This window comes from Barbus barbus, assembly GCF_936440315.1.
Source record: "Barbus barbus genome assembly, chromosome: 18".
NCBI classification, from domain to species: domain Eukaryota; kingdom Metazoa; phylum Chordata; class Actinopteri; order Cypriniformes; family Cyprinidae; genus Barbus; species Barbus barbus.
This window is the reverse complement of record NC_136746.1, coordinates 13174022-13192354: the sequence shown is the minus strand read 5'-3', so window position 1 is coordinate 13192354 and position 18333 is coordinate 13174022. Positions and strand designations below refer to the sequence as shown.

Below are 18333 nucleotides of genomic sequence, written 5' to 3'. Positions count from 1 at the left end.
AATGAGGACACCAGTCAAACTGGAGGTCCGTGTCACAAAGCCTCTGCATCCTGTCATGAGCATGATGACACTAATTGGCAAAGTTACCCAAGGAGCCCTTAGGCACCAATAGAGAGGCAGCAAATGTAATGGAGGCTGCAGTGGTGATCTGCCCTAATTTGTAAGTTCATTCTGTAACAGCAGTGATAATCATGTGCAGAGGATATTTATCCCTTCCGATGTTTTCAGAGAGAGGTCAGTTTAATTAACAACCAGACAGCTGAGAAGGAAATAACTCATACATGTTTTTTTATCATTTAAATAACATTTATATTGTTTGTTAAATTTCATAATGATATGATAATATTAATACAATTTCTATTAAATTAATGCTTTATTATTATTAAAGAAGTTGCATGCACTGGACAGTTTTCCAGCAGGAGCCTTTAAAATCTTTTTTGAGGTTGTCAAAAATGAACACAAAAGCACATTTGCCATTATGTCCTCTAGATGGCAGTATTGACCCATGATTTCAGTGATTCCTTGGCCTATTCGATTACTAAAACATTGTATTACACAAATAAAAGGTTTATGTAATGTAATTAAAAAAAGAAAAAAAAATTAGTTTGATTTTTTTTTTCTTTCTTTTGTATTAATAATTATTCTTAGCAATGTGTTTGTAGTTTAATGGCTAAACAGATCTGGGCTTGTTCAGGTAGAGATAACCTTACCACTGTAAATATAACTGAAAGCACTCTATCTATCACCTTTGAGCACCCCAACTCCAACTCCTCCTCCATGCAATCAGTATACTATAATTCACTTTAAGTGGCAAGCAGCATAATACACATGCTTGTGAAACTGTGTTGAGAGAGAGATTGAATCTAGTTGACATCTAGTTAAGAATCACTTATCTAGTCACAACTAGGTGCACAGTACTTGAAAAGAAATCTGAAAAAAAGAAAAAGAAGACATCACATATCTCTCTCTCTTTTTTGTCATTAGCTTAAGAAAAAATCCTTAAAAATAAAAACTGTATATCAGAAATGGCTGTTTATTTTCCATTGAAAAGAGAGCTCTATTATGAGTTTGTCTACCATGCATTGCTGTTTACTCTAAACTCAACTACAAGCTTTCTATGGAAATGTATTTAAATTAACTCTTTGGTCTGTCGCTTCGTAGATGTACTGAGGGAGCTTCATAAGTTCACTGGGGTCTTGATGAGGTCTCTGATTTCCTTGGAAATGTGCTTCATTGTATCTCTGTTGTTTCAGTATAACAGATGAAGCAGGAGCGTCCATCTACAGTGCGAGTCCAGAGGCTGTTAAAGAGATGCCTGACATGGATCCCAACTTAAGGAGTGCAGGTGATTTACATATTCCTTCTTTTCATGCTTTCAGAATTAGTGATTAACCATAATTTTTTGTTTTTGTTTTTTTGAATGTCAGATGCCTAAATTGAGAGAACACTTGATATGTACATAATGCAATTTAATGGTTATGAATGAGACAAACACAAAATCTGAAATCAAAGAATCGCTTACTTTTAGTACTAACCCATTATCAACTGTTGATAAGGCTGTCGGCAGATTTAAAAAAAAAAAAATCTTAATGTTTTAAATAATAATATTACATAAAAATACAGTATTATTGAAAAAAATATTGAAAAGATTCTTAAAAAATAAAATACTATACAAATTATAATTTTTTAAGATGACAAAAATATCTAAAAATATATTAATATTATAAAAACATATAATAATAACAAATATAATAATCCAAGGAAATAAACACATTGGTCAAAATCTAAAAAAAAAGAGAAAAATAAAATCTAAACTATAAAGAATCACAATATTTTGACAATAGTTATTGACCCTGTAATGGTAAAGATGGTTTTATGAGATGGTTTAGGATTTTGCAAATGTACAACCTTGTACACATGAATGTCAAAGCGTTTCTATTTTCCAGTGCCAAGAATCCAAGTCTCCAGTCGCACTGGCCTTAACTGTCAGTCCAGCTCAGCTCCCACTCAACCAGACCTTTACTTGCCATTTCAGTCAACCCTGTCTCCTTAGTCTGAAACAGACTCCTTGTTTCCTTTAGGCCACATTCATATCTCCAGTTGTCAATACATGGATTTCAGAAGCAGTGACAGTACCTTTGGAAATAGTCTTTCACAGTCTATCAAACCGTTTCCATTCACTTCTCTCTATATCTGTCATACCCATTAGATATTTTTCTGTGAAACAGAACTTTTTGTAAAAAGGTTTGCCTTTGTTTAGACCACACAAGCACCCCTCTCTACTCTTCCAAAAATAAAAAAGCAAGGCGAAAAGTTTGGAAATCTCTCAAACGTTCTCAAAAACAGGATCTGAGAATTATACCAGACTTCCTCTATAAAAGCAGTAAATCAGTATGGGATTAATCATAAATTTTCCTCTGGTCAAGTGCAAGAGCAAACTAGGGAACTATATTTATCGCTTTTATGAAAGGCGTAAGAAATTGGGCTGTCCTTTGTGGGATGTGTGTTAATGTGTGTAGTGTTTTGTGTTTCATACATTAACACTGCTACATTACTAGCATATAAATAATTCAATACTGTCTATTGTTTTATTGGATTTTTATGTTAATGAATTAGTTTTTCTGACTTATTTCTAAGGATTTCAGAATTAGATGTTTTTGCAGCTTGGTTTCAATAAATGGTATTTTTAGACTTGAGAGGATATACTGTAAGCACACACACACACACACACACACATATATAATATATATATTTTTTTGTTTTAAATTTATGATATGTCCAGCAAAAATGACTTTCTCATTATATGGCTCCTCCTGCTCTAACCCACAAAGGTGCTCATGCTTTGAGGACAATTTTTTGTCGAGGTGGTCGGCTCTGTGTAAAGATCAAGGTGGATGTGCTGGCTAAAGTGGGTGACTGTGGAAGGAGGTTTTGAGGTGGCTTTCTGGAGCGTGATCGCCAAGCCTCACTCGCTGCGTCTCCACATTGAACTCTGTGGGAAATTGCTGCCTGTAATAATATTTGGAAAGGGATGGAGTTTCAGCTCAGGCCTTGTACAGCGCACACAAAAGCACTTCTCTCCACTCTCTGTAATGTGGAGGAGGTGCTTGGGCAGAAAACTACGCAATGTCTCACATTCTGTCCTGTGTTTTCTGTCTGAGTCGCTCTCTTTCTCACTCTGACTCTCGCACATATGGTCGAGTAAAGATGAAAATCTGACTTTCATTTGCTGACCTTCAACAAGACTAGATAAAGCTAATGGAACAAGTGCGCCAAACTGCTTATGTTCATTTCATTTTATAATATTGTGTTTGGCTGGTCACATTTCCTGGGATAAGTTAGGTTCAAGTTTTTCTGAATTGGGTTTTTTTGTCTTTAATTGAGTTCTTATTTGACCAGACCTCTCTTAGTTGGCCCATGTCTTTGCTTGTCTTTGACAATTTACTAGGAAAAGGGGATTCATAAGTGAGTGTGTCTATTATTGGGCCCATTTCTCTCTTTCTTTCTGACAGATGTGATGGCATATTATCTGTAGCTTGGTCTGTTAAATGAGCTTGTCATTTTTCTGTAGATTATGTCAGCCTTAATTGAGCTGTTTTTGCTTTATTGTAAACTTTATACTTTTACAGTCTTTTTGACTGACAGAAAGTAAATAATAACAATGTCATCAACAGTAATAATTGGAAACAGTAATATTTGTATGTGAATTTGGATAGGTCTTTTTTTTTTGCATATATTTAAACATATGTGGTCACATTTGCATTGATCGTTGAGTAGCTGTGTCTAAAAGCGTGTTTCCACTACAGGATTAAACAAACAAACAATTAAATAAAGGTAATTGCAAATTTTTATCCACAACTGACTTTTTTCTCATAAAGTGTAAATATTTTATTAAAGTGTAAATATTGTTGTTCTCTTGAGACATTCATTATTATATTTGAGCATTAACTACACATAATGGTGAGATGATTTCTTCTTGTATTCTTTTCTTTGTCCTCAGTGTCCATTGGGAGGCGTGTTCAGGACGCTTTAGCGGAGCTCATTAAGATTGACCCAAACACATTGGTATCGGAATTTACCAGGTGAGTCACATGCCATTCAATCTCATTAGAAACTAGTTTTGTGCATCTCCTCTTCAAAACCATGCTAATAATGGGTTGTTAGTTTGTTATACAAGTGGTTTTACTTCAGTAATGTTTATTGTGTCTTTATTAAACTCTGCCAACAGTTGAGTGTCCTCTCACATAATACTGTGTACATGATGTTGTGTCTGGCTCTGCTCTTGATCCAGTGAAATGTTCAAAGTAATTGTAGGCACATTCCCAACTTTCTAAGCCAGGCTCTGATTTTTAGTTTTGAGTAATAGCAGTTTCAAACAGAAGTCAGCTGGACTAGAGAGCTAATCCTGTCTCTGACTGTTTGCTTTTGCAGTCTCATGTTATGAGTAATCCATTTTTCTCCTGAAATTAATTCTACTATGATTCCCAGTAGCATCATATGTTGACTCAAGGCTGGGCCTGATTTGTATTTTTTCCTTCTCGCTCTTACTTTTCATCTTTCTATTTTTCTCTAGCTGTCCTGCATGCTTGATTTCTTTCTCCTGCCCACTGCTGCTTTTTTTTTTTTTTTTTTTTAAATATCAGGACATTTAACTATGCAGAACCTCTTGTTGAAATAAATTATTTATATGCACACTACCAGTTTCCACAAAGATTTTAAGTTTAGCATTTATAATGATAAGAAATGTGTTTGAGTACCAAATCAGCATATTAGAATGGTTTCTGAAGGATCATGTGACACTGGAGTTCACCGCAACCTTGGAGCCATTTTCCAAATAAAGAGAGGAAATAACATCTTTCGTCTTTGCAAAAGGATCAATATCACATATCACATGCTTCTCGCTTTTGACCCAAAAAACATATATACATGTGCTGATGCACACAGGTTTAGGTTAGCAGAGTATCAGGGTCACCTCACCTTGCCCCTGCACAGTGTTGTCTAGTGTGCATCACAGCAACCCCCTGCACGTCTGTCAGCACTTAGCGTTTATTTACCCTGCCACATAATCTGAGCAACACATGATGCCTCTCCACCACATTGACATGCTGAGTGATAATAAGTGTGTTTGTGTGTGTGTATGAGGGAGGGTTTTACATTATGTGTATATGTATGTATGTATGTATGTATATATATATATACACACACACACACACACACACACACACATATATATATATATACACGTGTGTGTGTGTATGTGTTTAATAGATAGAAAGAATGGATCATGTATCTCATTTCTTAACTTGAGTATCTCAAGTAGGGCTATAAGCACTATAAGGGGGTGCTATTGTATACCCACTTTCCTTAACCTTGAAAATAAAGTTACAGAATATATAATTACATGTCTTGACTTATGGGGAAAAAGGTGTTTTACCTGTAAATTGTGGAGTAAAGTTTGCCTTTAGTGGTTATCTCCGTTTAGAACTGTGTGTGTGTGTAAGATGTTTTATAAAGTACATAATTCATAAATTCCAATGAATGATTTGGGATAATAAAATACAAAGATTACATTAGATTAGGGTTGCACTGATATTTAAATTCTGGCTGGTAGCAATAATCTATAATTATGTCAGTGTTATTGCTGATATTATATTTTAACACTAATAAAAAAACACTAAAAACTAAAATCAGTTGTTTTAAATGCTACAAATAGTAGTAATATAGTATGAAAATGGATATTTATTTTGAGATTGACTAATTGTTACTACTAATTGGTGTTTTTAAAGATGAATTTAAGTGAAATGTAGTTGACAGAATATGAATGAGCATGTACAATTAAATAACATAATATTATTTCACAACATATAAATCCAACGGAGACAATACAGATAGATAAAATATGATTGATATGGTACAGATATAGTGTATATCTCCAAATAAAATATAAAATGTTATATAAATACAAAATAATTTGGTAACACTTTAGTATAGGGTCCAATTCTCACTATTAACTAGTTGCTTTATTATTACTAGTTGCTATTAGCATGACTACTAATAAGATATTAGCTGTTTATTAGTACTTATAAATATTCTGCATGACCATATTCTACATCCCTAATCCTACCCAATACCTAAACGTAGCAACTACCTTACTAACTAATAAGCAGCAAATTAGGAGGCAAAAGTCGTAGTTAATGGGTTGTTAATAGCAAGAATTGGACCTTAAAACAAAGTGTAACCAGTAATTCCATGAAGAATTTATTGTATGAAATACAGTAACATTATGAAGTGGGTGGAGGTTTTGCTGCTGAGCTGAACTTGAATCGCTCTCTTAAAGACATCACCTTACTTGTTTTGTCCTGACATTCCATTTAGTCAAAGTGGGTGGGACCTCTAAAGTTTAGGTTTATATAGTTAACTGTCAATCACTGAGACATAGGTGGAGAGTGTTCAGGTTTCCCAACTGCTTAAAGGTACCAGAGGGCACATTTTACCATTTTACCCAGCTGTGAGAGAAAACACCATACAAACCCCTGGATATTAAGGAAACTGTCACTCTCCTTGATGCACTTTCCCATGTGTTTTTCAAGTCCAAACACTTAAAGCAGAAATAAACCCTTTATTTATTATTTATTTAACCATTCTTTATTATATTATGTTAATCAGTGTTTATAAAAGTTTTTTCTGAACGCCTGCAGAAATATGCATATGTTAGGTCGCACTTTAATTTTGAATTACAAAATAGGTTACATTTGAATGTTTGTTCACACAAGGAGCGCTGTTGATCACACAGATGTAGCTTTAGTATGTAGTCTTGTTTTCACACTGTCTATTGCATGTTCTGAACGCCAATAAACAATCTCTTTGTAAAAAAAAATACAAGTTTTCGATGAAGGTTGTGTTGTGTAAAAGCACCAGTGATGTCACTCGTGAAGGCCTTCTCTATTTAATGGGCCTGCTGAGACTGTTCCCTCAGGGTAAAACGGAAGAGAGTGAATGGTATTGACTGACAGGAGGCTGATTGACGATGATTGATAGCTGAGTCAATTTTCACGTGGGAAAAAGGAGAAGTTATGTGCTCTGCTGAACACCTTCTTTCATTCTGATCATGTCTGATCTAGCTGTGTATTTGCATGATAAATCTTTTACTTGTATGACTTTTAATGAATTTTCTCTCCTGGGTGAAGTTTACAAGAATTATTCTTTATCTTTGTTGTCTTATGGATGTTCACATTTGTAGAAAACTTCTGAAAGAAGACTAACACAAGTGTTGTTTCTCATGACTTTAGTGGGTGAGTCCAGTAGTGCAGTGTGCGTGGGTGCAGCTCTCATGTTCTGTTTGACAGGTGTTTACTAACTCCAGACCTGGTCTCCAGGCTTCACCTGAGGTAAAGGAAAGATGGAGCAGAGTGTAGGTGAGAAAAGTGTCAGAATTAGTCGTTAAAATGTCAGCCCACTGCCAGGAAACTGCATCATCTGATTTGCTGCCAGAATGCTTTTTAGAATCATGCACAATGTTTTAGTGGAGCAAAGCAAGCTTTGAATAATTCTTGTATAAAAATAGTGTTTTTAATGCCTCCAAAAGTCATGGAAATTTTTGTAGTGAATATGTATTTATTTTTTCTATTAATGCTTTATGCTAAAACATTTCATTGACTAAATTTTGAGCTTGTATAGAGATTTGTTATTTTCTTTTTTGTAGTCAATGATTTAATCTGTCAAATTGGTTCACACACTGATCTGATTGATTCATTAGCAAACCAAAATCATAATGAAAAATCTTACTCCGTAATCACAAATGACTGAAAAGATCCTGGAAAATTCAGTTATGGATTCAATGATGATTATACACTTCTGTTTGAAAGTTTATTTATTTATTATGAAGTTTGCATTAAGTTTATCAAAAGTGACAGTAAAGACATTTATAATGCTATGCATTTTAAATATGTGTTTTAAACTTTTTATTTATTAACCATTTCTGACAAATATATAAAAAAATAAAACATTAAAAGAGAAAACAGTTATTTTTCCTATTGTTTGCATGAGAGATTAAAAACTCCCAAACTTTTGAATGTTAATATATGTCCAAAACAAGTGCTTTAATGAATCTGTCAAATGTGTTGACAGACTGATATGAATTACTTGCTGGTGAATTGGATTGAATCACAATTATTTAAAAATTCTTATTCCATAGTCACAATTGACTGAAGACGTTCATGGAAAATTCTATCGTGAATATACAGTTTTCTGTTGACGTCTATAATGTATCTGCTCAAACGGCATCAGAAAAATAAAGTTCTCTCAAATGACTGGAAACATGGAAATTCATTGGTCAATAAGTGTAGGAACACAGTATTTAATACTTATTGCAAGATTTTAGGATGTGTGAGATTCTTTCATTGGTAACTTACATGACCTTGCAGGTAACACAAGACTGCACATTTAAAAATCTTATGTAGGTAGAAATTGTAGCCTGTTTTAAGGATGATTTAACATAACTTCTGCTCTGTCAGGCCACATCATTTCTACACTACTGTCAGGACATCTTTAGCCATTTTCAGATGACTTGTTTGGAGCTTTTGTGTTTTGCTGAAAACGTAGGTGTCTGGTTACGCAGGAGGCAGAGGTTTGGGAGGTATGTAAAGGGATCTCTCCAGTCAAACATCTTTGTGTGTTCAGCTCTCTCTGGGATGTGTGTTTTCGGAGCCTGCAGCTGGTTAGATCTGCATTGGGTCATGAGGGTGGGGAAAGGAGAGAAGAACTGATTGACATCTTAGAGTGGCAGCTTTTCGTAAAAAAAAAAACCTGTTAACTGGGCTGAGTGTGCACAGACACACTTTGTTCTGGCGCTGGGGCCTATCCAAGCCAAACAGGACCTCGCACCTGAATTTAATCCCGTGGTTTGTGTGAGCCTGTGTGTTTTTGTGCATACGTATGTGCATGACTTGGGTCGGAGACCTCGCCGTGGCTCTGCTAGGCTTGGTGAGGCAATGTAATTGCGTATTTGTGTTACCGCTGGCCCGTCCCCTGCTCTATACCTGGCATGTCGAGGTTTGGGATATGTGTCTGTTCAAACGGAGGGCAGGTTTAAAAACTATGTGAACTCCCACCACATTTCTTCACCTATTCCCCAATGCTTTAATTGAGTTTTGGTTGTTTTGTCTTCAGGGTTACCACACTGCTAAGCCATGTCAGAGCTCAGCTGTCAGCCACTCTTCCTACTGTGAGCGAGGACCAGAGAGTGCGGCTTGTGTGCGTTTGAAGACAGATGGAAAGCTTAATATCGGCTTTAGGCGAGCTTGGTCTTTCTCAGGCCCTGCTGGAGATGTTAGTTTGATTCTTAACGTATGCTCTACCAGATGCAGCTCAGTTTTACACTCGCTAATCGAAATGGTTATGCAGTCTTAGATATATCCAGTAGGATTGACAGGAGATTGGAGAGATGAAAGCTGAAGCCTTTTTCAACAGCTACTACTGGAAACATTCAACGTGTCTAGGTTGATATCTCAAATATGACCGCAACAATTTCAGCCCATGTTTACTTTCTTGTTCAGCTTTGTTCAATTTGTCCGCAGTAAAGGTTTTTTTTCTACCAAATTGAATTGACTGCTTTAAAATATGAGACACCAAAGTCTCAGGAGTTTAGGGTACAGAATTAGACACTTATTTATAAGCTATAGCAGTTATGCTTATTTGATAACTGTTTTATTTCATAATTGGGTTTATTTATATGCTTTATTTTTTAAGATCAACTATTTTCGGCACTATTTAGAGGCATTATTAGATGCCAGCATTTCCTGTCACAGCAATGCAAGGATTGTCTTACGATTTTAAATCTGTATTTAACCTCAGAATGATCTCAATCTAAAAAGAAGTGATAAAGTCTGATTTTGTGGTGGCTGTGCTTTAAAATAACATTTTTATCATTTTAATTCAAGTGATCATTCACTGATTCAGTAATCATTGTTGAGTACTACTGTAAAGTTAACCCAGCCTGGTTTAAAAGTTTCAAAATGATTAACAGTTGAAAACATTCATTAGAAATTTAGAAAAGTACTCAAAGTAATGAAATGTAATAAAAAGTTACATTACTTTAGTAAAGGGTAACACTTTATTTGAAGGTGTCCAGTTTACACTTGTTGCATATACTTTTATAATACATATTACATGTACTATTGTAATATTAAATTATGCATAATTACATGCAAGTAACCTTAAACCAAACACTAATCCTAACCCTAATCATATAGTACATGTAGTTAATTAATATTACTCAGTACTTAAATGTATAATTACAGTGTTACCTAATTAATTAATTGAAATGTTTACCCTACTTAATACATTTTAAATAGGGTAATTTATAATCTGTAACCAACTACATTTCCAAAGTAACTCTCCCAACACTGCCCTTGTGTCATTCCTTTCTTCTGCAGAACACAGAAGATGTTTTGAAGAATGTTGGTAACCAAACTGTTTTGTTGACCATTGACTTCCATTGTATGGACAAAAACCACATTTCTGAAAATATCTTTATTTGTTCAACAGAAGAAAGTCATACTGATCTGATTTGGAATGATATGAGGGTGGGCAAATGATGCCAGAATTTTTATTTTTGGATGTATCATTTTAATTCACTCTACTGACCCTGCATTGCCAGACGGCCCAATCATATACCTTTTTCCTCGACTTTTTCTCCCAGTATATGAGCGCTAATATCGCAGTGGTGGTGTCCTGCCTCGTAAATTAGTGTACCCTAGAACATAGCTTCCTGGAACAGCCTTTAAAAATAGATCTGGGGGGGTCGTGATGATTGATGACTTTCTAATGAGTGTGCATTCCATCAGCAGAGCTCCAAACTGCCCGCAGGCGACACTTTTTGGGTGTCTTCTTCAATCAGACTGCTCAAGGACTGTGAGAATTTTCGCTCCATCCGTGCTCAAGGCGGTTTATACAGTCGACTGGCTGCCAAGTACTCAAAAGCTAACCTTAGGGTTTGGGAGCAGCTACATGGGAACCTGTCCACACACTTCTCAGGTTGCATCCGGCTATTATGCGGCAGCAGGTTTTTGTACGTTAAAAATTGTTGTTTGTTGTGAGAAGTACCTCAAGCGTGCACTATTTTATTGATTATCAGCAAGCTGTCAGTGATTGCAGCATTATAATCTGTTTGTGTACAATAGTGATGTGATGATAAGTTTGATGAGCCACTGTTTTGAAATCACCATAAGCATCATATGGGAAAATGGCATTAAACTGTTAAATGTCTGAGTAAACGAGGATCATTAAGAATGATTGGGCCGCTGTTGAAGATCTCAGCTTCTGCCTTCAGGGTTCAGTGTTTATTGTTTAGTTTTCATGTTTCATTTCAACACATGCGTTCCAAGTAGTGCACATATATTTCTCACCTCTCTAAGGTTACAAAAGAAATGTGTGAGAGATTTTGACAGAATATTACAGCCAGTGGTGTTCTCCCACATGAAGGCTGTTTTTGTGCAATAAATATTTTTGGAGGTCTAATATTACAGTTGTTTTTCCAGCATTTGTGTATCACTGACTAGATTTAGGAGGTGATGCTAAAATAACATTCATTCTTTTTTGACTATTGGCAAGTTGCAGTGAACCGCAATAACCACTATATGGCGATATTACAAAAGAGTGCAGGATTTCTGAAAGCCTCAAGACAGATCTTTCATTTTTTTACACTCACATTTACTCCCAGGGGATGTCTAGTGCTGAGATCTCAATGCCGCTACTGTTTTTAAAAAGCATTACTAATTAAGTTAACTGAAAGTTTTAAGAAAATGCACAACCTGGTGCAGTGTTATGATGATAACCTAAAGATATTTGCAAAGTGTGATTCTCTTCCAGTCTGTGATGAATGATTTTCTGTCTTTGCTTGGATAAGATTACTCCATTGTATAAGGCTAGACAGTATATGTTATCACACAGATGTCCTTGTTCCAGTGGCAGTCATCCGGATCCTGTCAGGTCAAAACACACATTCTGCTCTTTGCCATAACCTGCATAGCTCAGCCAATTCATCCTAGCAGTCACTCAATATCTCAGTCATCCTTTACCCACTGAGATGTTACCATTGTGCTGGTCTAAACCATTTCTATTTATCTTCATTCAGCCATATCTAATAGGACACTATTCCATCACTCTGTTTGTCAACGAAGAACTAAGCATTTAAACCTCATCTCCACTGCACTGCAATACTTATATATGAGGTCGCCTACCTGCTGGAGATTTTATTTATATTTTTTATTTTATTATTTATTCTATTTTATGTTTTTATTTACTTAGTCAAAAAGAACCAGCATTAAAACCTCATCACATTTTACAGCGAGAAAACATGGTTCCTTGAATACTTTAATATGAGGTACCCTACCTGCAGGAACCCAAATTTTATTTAATTTTACTTTACTTTATTAACTCTCTTTGTTAACGAAGAACTGAGCGTTAAAATCTCTATTCCACTGCACTGCAAGAATATTATTGTATTTTATTTGACCTGTTTTATTCATATTTAAATCAACCCATGCACAAAATTATTTCAGCCATCAAAGAGGAGGAAAGTGCTTATCCCATAACATCTCTTATCACACCTTTGCTTGGAGTGCTCTGGTGCCTGTTCTCGACGGACATGTGTTTTGTGGACAAACAGGCAGATCTGCTAATGAGTTTACAAGATCAGATTTCTCTAGGCAACAACATTTGTTTTGAGGGTGATTTTCTTTTTTTTCTTTTTTTTTTAATGGAACATCTGCTTCTCAGACCACTTTGACATTCTCCATGTTTTGGCCACAATTTCACAGTCCAAAAGTACTGCATTTTATTACATTGGAAAACAGTTCTTTAGCTAGCAAATTGCATTGCTCTGTGTTTAATGTGAAACATGATTGCCATGGAAGGATATTAACAGTCAGGCTTTAACAACTGAATATCCACCATATATGTATCCTCCAAAGATTAGTTATAGAATAAGGTTCTCTACACTGTTTCATGTTGTCTATTCTTCATTACCAGCTAAATTGGCCTCATGATGAAGCAAGTTGATTTGTAATGTGTCCTACAATGATTAAAACAAAAGATATTGGGATAAAGTATCCCGATCCACATCATCTCAGACCCACTTCTTACTTTTTTCCCATTGGTTGTGTAATTTCAAATACTAACACTCTCTGAAAGTAAACCACTGTGTCCAAATATGAGGGAAATATATTGTCTATGTCTTTGTTTATTATTTCTGCCTGTTCTTGTGGTAGTGTGTGACTGTGTGTATTCATGTGAGCACAAGGGAGGTTGAATGTGTATATTGAGTTAGCTATAAGAGGCCCGTGGGCTTCTCGGTCTGTTTAATATACTGAATTTGTATTCACACAAACACAATGACACACTAGTGCACGCAAAGACAACTTGAGAGCATTAGATCTTACTCACACTGTTAATTTACACAGAAAAGTACACAGAGCATGCAATGCATCTCGTACATTCCCAAACCATCATAAACTGTCATTGCTGCTCTTTTAAATGTTGGGTTTTCCCCTAATTAAAAAGAAAATTAGAGAACACTGTCTTTTGACCTCTTGAAGTTTCTCGTCATCCTTTCACAACCATAAACAGGCTGGTGTTTCAGAAGTCACATGCTCAACAGTTCATCAAAAGAGCTTTGAATCTATTTAGGTTGTAGATGGAGTCAATGAGCTATTTGAGTAGTTACATTAGAACTACAAAAACTACATTAGTTTTTTCTAAAGTGTTGAACTCCCATCATGTCCATTGCTATAAATGTTTTCATTTTAATTGTAATGATTGTTAGGTGCAATGTACTTATTGTGTTCATGTTGAACTTCAAAATGCTGCTATTGAGGTGGTACACGGTTAAAGTAAGGTTTTGATGGTCTGTGGGCTAAGATATTGGAGTAGGGTCGATAGTGTAATTGCAGATCTAACTACAGAAATTAATTACAGATGTGATTACAGAAAGGAATTTTTAAACACAAGTACAATGTAAAAACATGTATGTGCACAATATGCAAGTATAACAACCACCCTACGTTTTTTTTTTTTCGATAATCCATTTTACTCTGTGTATTGAAGCCCGTTTCTACCACTGAATAAAAAATAAAAAAAGCTAATTTAGACTTTTTTCTCGCAATTGTGAGTGTACATCTCGCAGTACTGACTTTTTTTCCTCCGAATTGTGAGACATAAACACACAATTACAAGTTATAAAGTCAGAATTACGAGATATAAACTCCGTTCTGAGAAATGAAGTCAGACTTGCGAGACATAAACTCTCATAATTGAGTTTATATCTCGCAATTCTGACTTTATAACACACAGTTGCAAGTTATTAAGTCAGAATTGTGAGATATAAACTCGCAATTTTGAGAACATATCAGTCCCCCAACCCCCCCTCAGAATTGGAATTTATAACTTGCTATTCATAGCTTTCAGTCACGTGACCGGCTCGAAGACTTGGAGGGCAAAACATCCATAGAACTGCTGCATAAGCGTGTCAATTTTTCATCTGTTTCCCAGCCGCAAATATTTTGATCACCTCTCAAAGAATAAAACATAGGTATTTCTGAACAAAATGCAAGTTTTTGCCATTTGCAATCCATATTAAGCACCCGTGGAAATATTTCAATCATAAATAGTACAAAAAAACGTTGTAAAAACACTTAAAGTGCCGTAATATATTTAAAACGTTAATATTAAAAGATCAAATTCAGTATTCACCATATTAATGATGCATAGTTTACATAGGCAAGCAGATGAGGCCGGAATATGAACGCAATCCGCTGAACGGTTCAGTGTTTTCCTTATAATGGTTTTCTATGGGAAGCCATTTAATGTGAAACTTTGCACATTGCGTTTATAGTCTGGCTTCATCTTCTTGCCTGTACAAAATATACATCATCAATAAAGTGTTTACTGAATTTCGCTTTTTAATATCTGCGTTTTACTACATTATTACTTGATGCAATCTGCGTAAAAATAACTGGTGGTCAGTGGAGCAAAGCTTTGTTTTGCCCGTCAGGTGGCCGTTCCTATAAGGGTGTGACGTCACGTGAAAACTATCAATTGCTAGTTTATATCTCACAATTCCAAGAAAAGAAGTCTGAATTTAACGTTTTTATCATGCATTTCTGAGAAAAATAATCAGAATTGTGAGAAGTGGCAATTAAATAATTTTTTTTGTTTTATTCAGTGATGGAGATGGGCTTCCGTAGATGTATGTCACGATACAAAAGAAAAAATCTACTGCTACTTCCATTTCATTGCAACTTTAAATGTGAATAAAATTATTTGTTTTTCTCCCAAGCCTCCATGGTGAACTGTAACTAGTACATGAAAATGAAAAGCTTGCAAAAGTGGAGGTGGTGTTCGTTGTAATGAGTTCTTCCAAATGGAGAATTGCACATTCTTCTTAGCAGGTCTCAAGCACTGGTATAACTTCTTCCATATGGATACTGGTCCCAATGCAAGACAGACAAAGGCTTGTCAGAATTCCCTGCTTGCCTCCTAATTTTGGTCAGTTTTGAATTTGGCCTTGTGGTTTTCTTTGCTTTGAATTCCATCTCCATTTTAGAAAACCGCCTCCAAAGTGTGAAAAGTTCGGCTGGATTAACTTTATCAATTCCCTGCACTTAATGGAAAACCCCTGTGAGAGGACTTTGAAGTGTCACAGATGCTTTCCAATGAAAACAGCCTCAGACCTTCTCTCCGTGTCTCTTGAGGCAAAGCAATCCACTGGCTGCCTTTTTATTCTGCCGTCTCTTTTTTCCCCCTCAGACCAGCATGAGCACCGCAAAGTATTTAGGGTTACCGTTTGATTGTCAATGACACAACGTTGGCCTTGCAAAGCGGCTTGTTTTTGGAAAGTGACTGAGACAGCACGATTTGTTGCAGAGATATCTAATAGATGTAGACTTTCTTGACATTTCGAAAGACACGGAGTAGAAGTTTTACCATTTTAATTATTTTCAAAGTAACCGTAGCGATTTAGTGAACTTTTAATATATGTCAAAACTGCGATTGAATCAAGACAACATACTAGAATAACATCTTCAATGTGTTTGATTTCGTTTTCAGTGCCCAGGTCAAGAACAGAGCTCTTCCTTTTCCTTTCTTGCACAAACACACGTTCTAAGACTGTGGTCACTCTTTCCAGCACGACGTGTCACAGAGTTTGCTGAGGGCAGCGCTGGATGGGGTGGTGCAGGAGTGTGTGAGCTTCGTTGGAGTGGACATCAACATCTGTTCAGAGACGCTGATGAGGTAGAGGCCAAATACTTTCCAGCAGGAGTCACAACATGGCAACTTCTCACTCGCCTCCCCGTTATTGCTTAGCGCTCTGTTTAGTCTGACACCCTACACATCGCGCACACACACACACACACACGCAACATCTTTTCACATCCCCACTACACACAAACACTGTGATCTACATACACAAACATTGCTGCTCGCTAACATATACACACATTGAGATATATAGCCTCAAATATTAGTCACATAAACTTACAGAAACACCGAAATGTACACATTTATTACATCCACTCGCTCTGCCTAATACCTTGTAGGATTTCGTGAGTAATTGCAAATTGTTTGCACTACAGAAAACAGTGATTTGGAATAATATATTTCCGGAATACAATCAGGATCATGTCTACATGCCCCTAGATGTGCCTTCAAAATGTTAGCATTCATTTACACATCTTATTCTTTAAAAAAAATCCTTCATTCAACACTAGAAGTTAGTATAAGCGAGTTTAAAAAATATTATACTTATAGGTATACTTTCATGTTTCGTCAATGCATTCATTCGGATACATGTGAGCATTAGAATGAAATACGAACATTTCACAAATATCAGATTTCTATATTTAACTCTTTAGGATTATGCCTTTGGCTTATGCTGTATTTAGACACCCATACATCACTATACTGAGCTGGAAAGCTGCGTGATTCCATTAACATGCAGGGTTAAATGCTCGTGAGGTAGGCTGGGATCAGGTCATCTGTTTACCTGACTTTAAATGAGCTCTCCGTACCAGAGCTCCAGACGACGTGTTCGTGGCTCCAGTGTTATTCACCCCTTATTTATAAGTGATGACATGTAATGTTTACATAGCTGCTTTTAGGGGAGCTGCCACTTTGAATTGCCCATACCGTCTCACATAAAAAATTGTCTCAATGCCTTTCTATTTTGTATGGAAAGGTCAAAAAGATTATGAGATTTTAGGTAGTCATTTGGTAATTCTGCTGGAAAATGTTCTCAATATTTTACTAATATCGGACTTCTTGTTTGTGAATATGTAAGGATTACATAAGTATGAAAAGGAATTTCCATGGCCCTGGGTGGACTTTTATAGCAAAGCTCTTCAAGCAGGATGTGTGGTTAATGCTGGGTATTGACATATAAAGCAATGACTAATTCCAAAAACAAACAGGAGTTGAACCGGCGGGAAGATGTGAGAGATTAAATGTAGTTTTTTTGGACTGAATAACTGTTATATCTGACTCAAGAATCACTTAAATCTCATTGCGACCTAAGAAGTTTAATTGCATTAATCATAAAAGGTGTGTTTAAGAATGACATTTCTGAACGTCAGAGAACAATAGCAAAACTTGCTAGCCTAGCACAATTGCAAAAAAGCTGAAGAAATTTAGAAAACAACAAACATTTTTAAATCATATTTGTTTTGAATGCTCAAGTAAGATTTTCCAGTTACACTTTATTTTAAGGTACAATTCTCACTATTAACAAGCCATTAACTTTGACTTTTGCCTCAGTTAACTTCTAATTTGCTGCTTATTAATAGTTAGTAAGGTAGTTGTTAAATTTAGGTATTGGGTAGGATTAGGGATGCAGAATATGGTCATGCAGAATATGTGCTTTTTAATGTAAGTCAATATGTAATAATATGCATGCTAATAAGCAACTAGTTAATAGTGAGACTTGGTCCCTGTACTAAAGTGTTACCAATTTCCCTTTTTTTTTACATGGTGTTTTGTTTTGTCAGGCACATAGCAGGTCTGAACGCAGGGCGAGCACGCAGTATTATGGACTGGAAAGAAAAGAACGGGCCTTTTCTCAACAGAGAGCAGCTGAAACTGGTCAAAGGCCTCGGTCCTAAGAGTTTCCAGCAGTGTGCCGGCTTCATCAGGATCAACCCCGAGACAGTACGCAGGTACACGTCCAAATCATGCCACTTCTACAGTTACATGTTTTTGCACCAAGCTGCCTTTATATCATGTAGGGGGTAGTGGGATAAGATGTCGCCCCCTTAACCTAAAATAATTATGCATTATTTTTAT

At 35.9% G+C, this 18333-nt stretch overlaps 1 pseudogene across 1 annotated transcript in view; it reads left to right on the top strand.

The window, feature by feature from the left end:
- LOC306883875 (S1 RNA-binding domain-containing protein 1-like) overlaps window positions 1-18333 on the top strand; it is a 68331-nt pseudogene that overhangs the window by 34411 nt on the left and 15587 nt on the right. Inside the window, exons 14-17 of the transcript XR_013785929.1 lie at window positions 1254-1345; window positions 4001-4082; window positions 16184-16290; window positions 18039-18206. The product of XR_013785929.1 is annotated as a S1 RNA-binding domain-containing protein 1-like (transcript). The remainder of the gene's footprint in view (window positions 1-1253; window positions 1346-4000; window positions 4083-16183; window positions 16291-18038; window positions 18207-18333) is intronic.